This window comes from Echinops telfairi, unplaced genomic scaffold (genome assembly GCF_000313985.2).
Source record: "Echinops telfairi isolate 266 unplaced genomic scaffold, ASM31398v2 ScPeMD7_6;HRSCAF=24_1, whole genome shotgun sequence".
NCBI classification, from domain to species: Eukaryota; Metazoa; Chordata; class Mammalia; order Afrosoricida; family Tenrecidae; genus Echinops; species Echinops telfairi.
Genome location: NW_022103903.1, coordinates 6,630,660 through 6,640,572, shown reverse-complemented (window position 1 = coordinate 6,640,572; position 9,913 = coordinate 6,630,660). Strand labels below are relative to the sequence as shown.

General features: G+C 36.1%; 1 non-coding gene across 1 annotated transcript; it reads left to right on the top strand.

Moving 5' to 3' along the window:
- The first annotated feature begins 3,789 nt into the window (after nt 1-3,789).
- On the top strand, nt 3,790-3,922 carry LOC115868117. Its single transcript, XR_004045425.1, has one exon. It is a non-coding gene; the product is annotated as a small nucleolar RNA SNORA70 (small nucleolar RNA).
- Nucleotides 3,923-9,913: the final 5,991 nt, after the last annotated feature.

Genomic DNA, 9,913 nt, shown 5'->3' with positions numbered 1-9,913 from the left:
TCACCATCTTGACATAGCCCATAGCATTCTATAGCACTGGCAATCTACCCTTTGGTATTGTGATTGATACTTAACTCATCATTCATTTTGAAATTCTGCATATGTGTAGTTTCCATAATTCCAATGTATTTCCTTTATTATTTTCATCTTCTAGCTCTAAAGTTGTACTTTCCCTCCATTGTTATCTTCCTCTTTCATATATATAATACTTAAATGTTCTTCAATGATTTATTGGGCTTAAACAGCAAGGTGAACATTGGAGAGTACACATATCTTAGATTTACGACTCAACATTTAGCTATTAGTAATAAGAAATTGGTTTACATTAATGTAATAACTTGTCATTGAGAGGCAGCATATCTTGTGTTTATGAATTCTACTCTACTTTCTTAATTACTGTATATACTCATGTATAAGCCGAATTTCTCAGCACGTTTTAATGCAGTTTTTGTGGTAAAATTAGGTGCCTCAGCTTATATTTGGGTAGGCTTATACTTGAGTATATCGGTATATTATTTTCTATATCTTTATCTTTTGGGGTTCAGCAAAGGCTGCTTTACAAATCATTTCCTGGAAGTGTGTTTCTCAGCCTTTATATTACTTACATTTATAATTTACCTGAATTTCATTTATATTTCTGTTTGAATTTTGTTAGTTGAAGTCGTGCTTCTCTCATTCATGGTTAGCTTTTGTTTTCCTCATAAGTAACACTTAAAATATATCTGTATATGAGATATTTTTTTACAAAGCTGGAATGTCTCATTCTCATGATGAAGTAATTCTGTCTCTATTTTTGTCTGTTAATTTATTTAAACACATGGTCATACGTCGCATTTCTCTCAGGTTTTTTTCCTCATTTCTTAACATTCTTATATTTTTACTACTGAAAATCTTACACATTCTTCCTTTTAGCTCTTTTGCTTGATCTTTAAACACATCTTAATTTCTCTAAAATCCCATTTTTTAGGGTGATAATGCATTTTTAGATTCTGTTTTGTTTGTTTTGCAGAGTACAATTCAATGAACTTTTTCTACTTATTTAATTTTGGAAAATGTACTTATTTTTTCTTAATTTTCATGCTCATCCTGTATTTCTCACATTTTTTGAATGCTTATTAATTGTTACACTTGCTAAGAAAGAGCTGCCTTTTAAAATTAGAGGCAACCATAATGACATCAACAGCTCAATGCCTTTAGGACATTCAATTGCTGATGAAGCATGACCAGTGGTAGTATTCAGCCAGTCCACATAGATTTAGCAGATACCAGTACCTAATTATTTTGTTGAGATCGGCAAACTAATTGTTAAAATGGCACTTGTGATTGATGTTCTCTCTAAGCACCTGTAGTGATGTTCCTTCCACCCATGGGAATAAAAATTATACAGAACCATGCTTATAATATGTATTTATTCATTTCATAAAACTCATATATTTGATGAAATATTACATTTTTCCTCTATGGTTTGTTATTTCAGCAAACAAATATATAATGTAAGAAAGAAAGTACCTAACAACCAGAGGGTGACAAGCTGTCATTTGAATTGTATTATGCTGCAATTTCCCATGAGATATTATGAATTAATTACGGAATTCCTGAAAGTGTTCAAAGAGCTAAAAGTATTGTCTGAAAAATTTCTGTGAGTTGAGCAGAAGTGGAAAGGGGTTTCTCAAAGATGAACATAGTATGTTCAGAGAAGAGAAGTCACCCGTTTCCAATATAGCAACCACAATGTCTCTTGTCTAATTGGCCTACCTCTAAAGGAATGGGATCCTACTACTACAGTGAAAAAGTGGTTATGATACATCACACAGTTGATTAAGCTTGTATAAAAGCAAATAATATTGCAAGTGAGTAAACAAATATGGGAAAACCCTAAATAACCGTCTTATTGTTTTCTGACAAGTATTGTTTAATATTTTTTCCATTAATATTTTAAAATTATTTCTCATAATATAATATAGTTTTGTGTACCTCTTTTCTTGATCTTATTAAGTGTTAACTGTATAAAACAATAGACTGCCTTTTGGTTTATCTTTTTTTATACTAAAAATATTCATTAGGATAGAGAACTAATTGTTAAATTATTTGAATACCACCACTAGGCATGACTCTTGGTTGCATTCTCTCACCATACTTATGCAATGTTTATGCTGAGCAAATGATCCGAGAAACTGGATTATGTGAAGAAGACTGCCCAATCAGAATTGGAGGAAGGCTCATTAAGAATCTGTAATATGCAGATGATACAATCTTAACTGAGGGACTTGAAGCACTTGCTGATGAAGATCAAGGATCGCAGCTTTCAGTATGAACTGAAATCCAGTGCAAAACCAGAAACAAAATGTTCACACCTCAACCAATCGGCAACATCATGATTGTGGTAGTTACATAATCTGGTGTCAATTGGGAACTTGAGAGGATTAAGAATGAAGAGGTGGAGTCTAGTCTGTCAATCAGATCATAGTCAATGAGGCCTCTGTGTGGACATGGCCTTCTCCTGAGAATTCTGGGAGCTCCTGTTTTTCCTCCTTGGAGAAAGGAGACACTATCTTTCAGCTCACTCACTTGGAGACTTTCTACCGATAAGACTCAAGGCTCACTCCCTAATAGACACTGTACTGACAAGACTCATGGGACTACACTGAGATACCCTGTGCCCTGGGAACTGGATGAGCCATGTGGAGACCCCTGCCAGCACTGAGATGCTTCTACTGCCACTGGATCCACAAGACTTTGCACCTACTGGCATGTGATTGTCCTGCCTTTGTCATCATTACATGTGTTTTGTGAGTCTGAAGAAGACTTTATAGATTGATATCGGACATATGGGCTAATATTGGATTTATGGACTTGATCTGGACTGGGCTAGGTTTTCTCAAAATTCAACTGCTCTTATATATAAAGCTCTTTCTTATACACATATGAGTGTCTATGGATTTGTTTCTCTGGTCTACCCAGACTATCACAATGCTAACTGAAGAGATTGAAGTTGTCCATGATTTGATTAGACCCATAATTAATGTTCATGAAAGCAGTAGCCAAGAGATCACATAGTGGATTGGATTGGGTAAATCTGCTGCACAAAACCTCATTTAGGTGTTGAAAAGCAATCGTATTACTTTGAACATTAGCGTAAGTTTGACTCACCTTTTCAAAAGCCTCTTATGCATGTGAAAGTTGAACATTGAAAAGGAAGACTGAAAAAATTTAAAAAATAGAAAAATTTTTATAAAGAAAAGGAAGCTAAAGAATTGATGCACTTGAATTATAGTGCTGGTAAAGAATATCAAAAGCACCATAAACTGCCAAAAAACAGACAAAATGTCTAGGAAAAGAACAGCTTTAATACTCCTTAGAAGCCAACGTGGTAGACACTTGCTTTGAGCATAACATCAGGGGAAAGCAGTCCCTGCAAAAGGACATCATGCTTGGAAGTGGACTGTGGCAGGGAACAAGAAGAAAGCTCTTGGCAAGGTGGACTGGTACAGTGGTTGCAACGATGGGTTCAAACATCACACCAGTTATGATGATGGTGCAGGACTGGACATTTTTTGCTTTGCTCTACCGTGCCACTATGGGTCAGAACCAACTTTATAGCACCTCAAAATAATCACAACATATTTGTTGCATTTCCCCTTAAACTATTCATTGGTTTTTATATTATATTCATTTCTATCTATTTAATTTTTAAAACTTTTATTATCATTTCTTTAAGCATTTATATTATTTTATCCATGGTGAGAAGGTTTATGTTTTCTAAATATTATGATTTTAAAATAAATCCTTCTGCAGCCACTTAAGACAACTCTCCTCCTCCTTGTGGGGGCCGGTGTGCAATGTCTGCACACAGCCAGCCTCCTAGGTGTTTATGCAGCCTGTAGGTGTGTGTAGATGGCCCCAGGGCTCTGGCCTGGCTAATTTCTGCTCTCCCTAACCTAGACTCCAAGCTGGGGTGTGAGGTGCTTTGAGAAACCCCAAGGCACTGTGGCTAGAGTCCACATTGGGAGGTCATCATGTCCATGTGCACCAAGTTTCAAAACATGGAGCACATGATTGAGGCCTTATGTGGGGCCAAGTTCAAGTTCCCTCAGCTCCAGCAGATCCACCTCTGCAAGAAGTGGGGCTTCACCAAGTTTAATGCAGATGAGTTTGAGGGCATGATGGCATGGTGGCTGGGAAGTGCCTCATTCTGGATGCCTGCTGAGTGAAATACATCCCTAACCGTGGCCCCTTATACAAGTAGCGAGCCCTGCAATCATGAAGGCCTTGGTAGCTGTGTCATCAAATAAATTTGAACTTCCTTTAAAAAAAAAAAGCCTTATGTTTCTATGGTACAAGGCCATATCCCTGAGGAATATTTTAATATTTTGTTTGATATTTTATTGCACTTCGTAACTTTGTGATTTTTCTTTTGCTTTCATGTTGAGAGCTTCTCTCTTATATTCTATAATTCAGAGTAAGACAAGAATTGATGGCAAAATATCCTATGTGTTTCAAGACAATTTTGTGGAAAACATCTAGATAGAAGTGTGTAGGTACAAGGTCGAAAGGATGCAGTGGGATGAGTTTGACGTATATGTTGCTTTTCCTTTCGAAGGAGACTGCTGTTTCTGAAAGTGGTCATGGAAATACCAGAGACCTTGCAAAATTTGAAAAACTAAAAAAGCTAAATGTGAGAGTTTACAATCTGCCTCAAGATGAGTTTTGAAAATTATCTAGTATTTTGTTGATATTCCAAAGACCAAAATTATAGAAAGATAAATGAGAAGCAGATAAATTCCCACTAGCATGCACCTCCAAAATGAATTCACTAAATATCAGAATGAAATAAATTGATTTTATATTTATAAATGTCCTCACATAGTCAATTATAAAAGTTAAATTTCTATATGGAGTATAAAATTTGCAATAAATGTCCTACATGTTTCCTACATATTTTTCATATGTTATGCATATAAGAAAACAAACAAATACAAAGTTACCTTTGAGTTGATTCTGACTCATGGTGATTGTTAGTTAGTCTAGGTTCTCTATAGGAGCGGCACCAATAATGAGTGTGTATGGGTACGTGTGTGTGAATTTTCTTTCTCCATATATCAATAAATATGAACAGATAAATTTATACCAAGACAATGTCTCACAAAATTTGAAGATTTGGGTAAATCCAGTCTGGTTCAAGTCCATAGGTTAAATGTTACACTGCAGGATATTCCTGATTGTGTAACTGAAAGCGCTGAGGAACTGGGAAGCAGGAAAACAAAGCATGAAGAGAGGAGAGGTGGATGAATTCAAGCTCTGCAGACCAGGCTTGTGGTTGCAGAGCCCATTAAGTCCCAGGTAGCAGGTCAGATGGCAGGTCAACTAGCAAGCTGTTGATGGCTCCCAGAATTTGTAGGCAATAGACTGAGTATTAGCCAATTCCAAGCAACTGGAGACTAATAAGCCAGATGCAAGATTCAGGCACAGCAGAGTTGATTACACTGTGTTAGGGTAAATCATGGGGGATTAGTAGGTCTTACTGACCAAATCATTGAGAATTCTGGACTAGCCAAGTTGATACCACACCTAACACAGTGGACGCATGTGCTACTAAACAGAATTTTGGTTCAGGGGTTATTATTACCAGTGATGGTTCAGAAGTAGATCTCCAGATAATTTCTCCTGATGTACTTTGGTTGAATTAAAACCTTCAAACTTTTTGGTCAGTGTGCAAGGACTTAACTGTTTGAACCACTGATGGATCCATATATTGTACTCATATAATATTGAGGAAGAAACTGGTTAGATAAATGGGATAATATATTAAAACTAAAAAGAAATAATAGAATAGGGCTATCAAATTCAAGATAATAGACATTAATAATTAGCTCTACCAACAATGAAATATTACTAAGTGTATGATTTAATTTGATAACAGATTAAATAGTTACATAAAATCAAGATTACCTTAAAATTAAAAGTCAAAGTGTGTGTGTGTAAGTACCACTGAATTATGCTAAATAATTGAGTTATAATTAATTAATATGGCTCTCAGTCATAATTCCTTATATGATACATTGTAGTTCTGGACTCTATGCTTGTGGCAATTGCCTCATCTGTGAGGGCAATCTCTATTTTACTAATGGACAGAATTAGGTTGGAATTAAGATCTGACCTTAGTAGAGACTATGAAGCAAGCGACACCTTGTTTCCATGGGGGCATCTTCACATCTAGGGCCCCACCTTCATAGAAGGTGTGACTGAAGACACTATCCTTTGGGTTCCTTGCATATATACTGGTACCCAATACAGTTCTAACACATATCACCTTACCTGTAAAACCATGCACCTATTTCCTGACAGAGCTTTGGTAGTATCAAGAAGACCTGCTGTGATTTTTGGACATTTTTCACTACTCTCTCTGGATGATGCATTCGGTCTGACCTACAGATTTAGCTCGGTCGGACCAACAGATTTAGGACTAAACAAGATATACCAACAATTGAGGCATTTCTTTACTACTTTCTGAGTTTCTGTGGGAATTTTCAGTGAATCACAGATCTAGGGCTGTGAGAGAGTACACTCTTAGGAAGAATGAGAGGGAAATGCAGCAGAATAGCATCTTGAAAGAGCTGACTACTTGGGAAATCTTTAAACTCCAACTCCTTGGGACAAATCTAGAGTTCTTTTAAAAGAAATTATTACTACAGTGATTAATACATACTACCAACTTTATAAAAAATTATCCAGAGCTGAAAATAAAAACGAAAAATTAAGTCAATAATTGTCATGATTAAATATTTAAAAATAATAAATGAATAGCAACCAATTGAATTTATTATGACTGTTGTTATACTGAACAAGCCTTTTGCTAAATATAAGAAGCCCTGGAGCCCTGGTAGGGCTGTAAGGAGACTGGCAGTGGAGTCGTTGCAAGTTGGGCTACTAACTGAGAGGTCAGCAGTTTGAAACCACCAGCAACTCCATGGGAGAAAGATCAGGCTTTCTACTCCCATAAAGATTTGCTGTCCTGGCATATATGTAACCTACATTCCTCTTTAGAGTAGTCATCAGTATGCTTACCATACTTTATATAAACACTGAAATAAACTTTTATGGGCTATGTTACTTATACTAGTTTTCTCAGTCTTGATAAAAGTCTTTGTGAATACACAGCTCGCCTCTGGTCATTGACATTCTTATTGCTAAGAAAAATTGATAGACTTCTCCGTAAGAATAGATAAATGAGCCTGTGATTAGTGGTCATAAGTTATCTACTGTTTTCTTTGTTCTGGTATTTTAATGTATTTGCCTTTTCTATAGGATTCTTCTTACCTTTCACAAAACTAAAGTAAAATTTCAGGCAATATCTGTGGAAATAAAAGAAAAAATGGCATCATTATAACTAACATCATATGTTTTAAGGATAGTTCTTCACTTTTGAGGCACAGAAACTAATAAGGATAAGATTTATTTATGATGGGAAAGCAAACGAAAGGATTTACAAATGCATTTTCCAGTACAGCATTTATTCATAAGCTATAATTTAGCTAGAGAAAGCCCATTTACACTGAATTACAAAAGAACTATAGGGAAACTTGTATAATATCAAATGTAATATAGGTAAAAAACTTTTAGGAAGACTTTGATTCTAGTCACTCAGGAGTTCTATGAGATTGCAAGGAACACGAGGAAAGAGGAGAAATTCATAGCATATCACTGATTCCTCAGAAAGAAAAAATAATAACACCTTTTTAATATGATGTTTAATGAAAACTTAATAAAAAACTTCTTGTGCAGCATAAATGGGAACTTCTCTGATCTTTTCAAATTGATAATGAAACACACTTTATGAAATATGTCACTTATTTGGTGGCCTTCTAGTTAGGAATAGACTAAATTTTCTACAATGACTGGAGAAGGTCGTAGGATGCCTAGCGGGGCTTATCAAGGGAAATGTAGCAGCGAGGAATCACTAAACCCAAATGAAGGCTGAACATGATGGTGGGCCAAGAGGAAAGTAAAAGGAAATAGAGGAAAGAACCAGGAGGCCAAAGGACATTTATAGAGATCTAAATACAAGTATGTACATATATAAATATATATATTTAGATAACGAGAGGGGGATATAACTATGTACTCATATCTATATGTTAAGAATTAAGGTTTCAGATGAACATTGGGTCTCAACTCAAGTACTGCCTCAACACAAGAATACTTTGTTCTAACAACCTGGCATTCTGTGACGTTCACCTTCCCAACACAATTGCTGAAGACAAAATGGGTGCATAAGCAAATGTGGTGAAGAAAGATGATGGTGACTGGCTATCAAAAGATATAACATCTGGGGTCTTAAAGGCTTGAAGATAAACAAGCTGTCATCTAACTGAGAAGCAACAAAGCCCACATGGAAGAAGCACACCATCCTGTGTGATCATGAGGTGTCCATAGGATCATGTATCAGGCATCAAAGAAGAACAAAAAAATCATATTATTGTGAATGAGGGGGTGTGTGGAATGGAGACCCAAAACCCATTTGTAGTCAATTGGACATCCCCTAACAGAGGGGTCACAGAGAAGAGATGAACCAGCTAGGGTGCAGTATAGCACTGATGAAGCACACAATCTTCCTCTAGTTCTTTGGTGCTTCTTTCCCTCCACTATCAAGACCTCAATTCTACCTTACAAATCAGATTAGTCCAGAACATGCACACTGCTACGGATAAGAGCCCGCAACACAGAGAATCCAGGATACATAACCTCTTAGGGCCAACAAGTAGAGATACCAGGAGGATTAGGGGAGGGTGGGGGGAGAAATGGGAACTAGATCACAAGGATCAAACTAGAACCCCTTCCCAGGGGGACGAATAAAGGAAACATGGGTGAGGGGTGACCTAGGATGATGTAAGATATGAAAATAATAATCTATAACTTATCAAGTGTTCATGAGGGAGGGCGGGTGGGTGAGAGTGGGAAGAAATGGGGAGCTGATATCATGGGCTCAAGTAGTCAGATAATTCTTTGAAAGCAATGATGGCAGTATATGTGCAACTGTGTTTGACACACTGGATGAATGTGTGGATTGTGATAAGAAATGTAAGAGCCCCGAATAACAGTTAGGGGAAAATGCATGAAAGAGGATAACAAATAAACTTCTAATTCATTTTTCAATATTACTAGTGCAGAGAAATGTGTTGGCTACCTTTAAAGAGCTAAAATAGGAAGTTGAATAAAGAATTAAAAGATATTATCTGAAACAAAACATAGTGTGAATTTCCTTAAAATTATTATTATTTTTCCAAGCTCCAGAATGAAAGCATAATCTAGTCATTGAGAGGTATGTTGTTGTTGTTAGGTGCCTTCTGGTAGGTTCTGTCTCATACCGATCATGTACAAGGGAACAGAACACAACCCGGTCCTTACCATTCTCATAAATGTCATTAAGTTTGAGCTGTCACAACACTTGAGCCAATTGTTATAGCCATCGTGTCCAATTTATCTTGTTGAGGATTTTCCTTATGTTATATTCTTCTTCATACAATCCAGATTTTCTGATTATTTGATTCAGTATGTAGATTAAGTATGGTGAAAGAATAAATCCATGACACACAACTTTTCTGATTTTTAAATATGCAGTATTCAATTGTTCTATTAGCACAACTCAAGGTAAGAAGAAACAGCTGGAAAAATCTACAAGTGATCAGAACTTGGAATGTGCAAAGTATGAATCTAGGAAAACTGGAAGTTGTCAAAAATGAAATGAGATGCATAAAGATAGATACCCTAGGCGTTGGTGAGCTGAGATGGATGGTATTAACCATTTTGCATCAGCAAAGTATGATTTATTAGTCCAGGAATAAAACAATCCAGAGGAATGATTTTATTAATTCCTGAAAGGGACATTGCAAAATCAGTCATGAAGTACAATGCT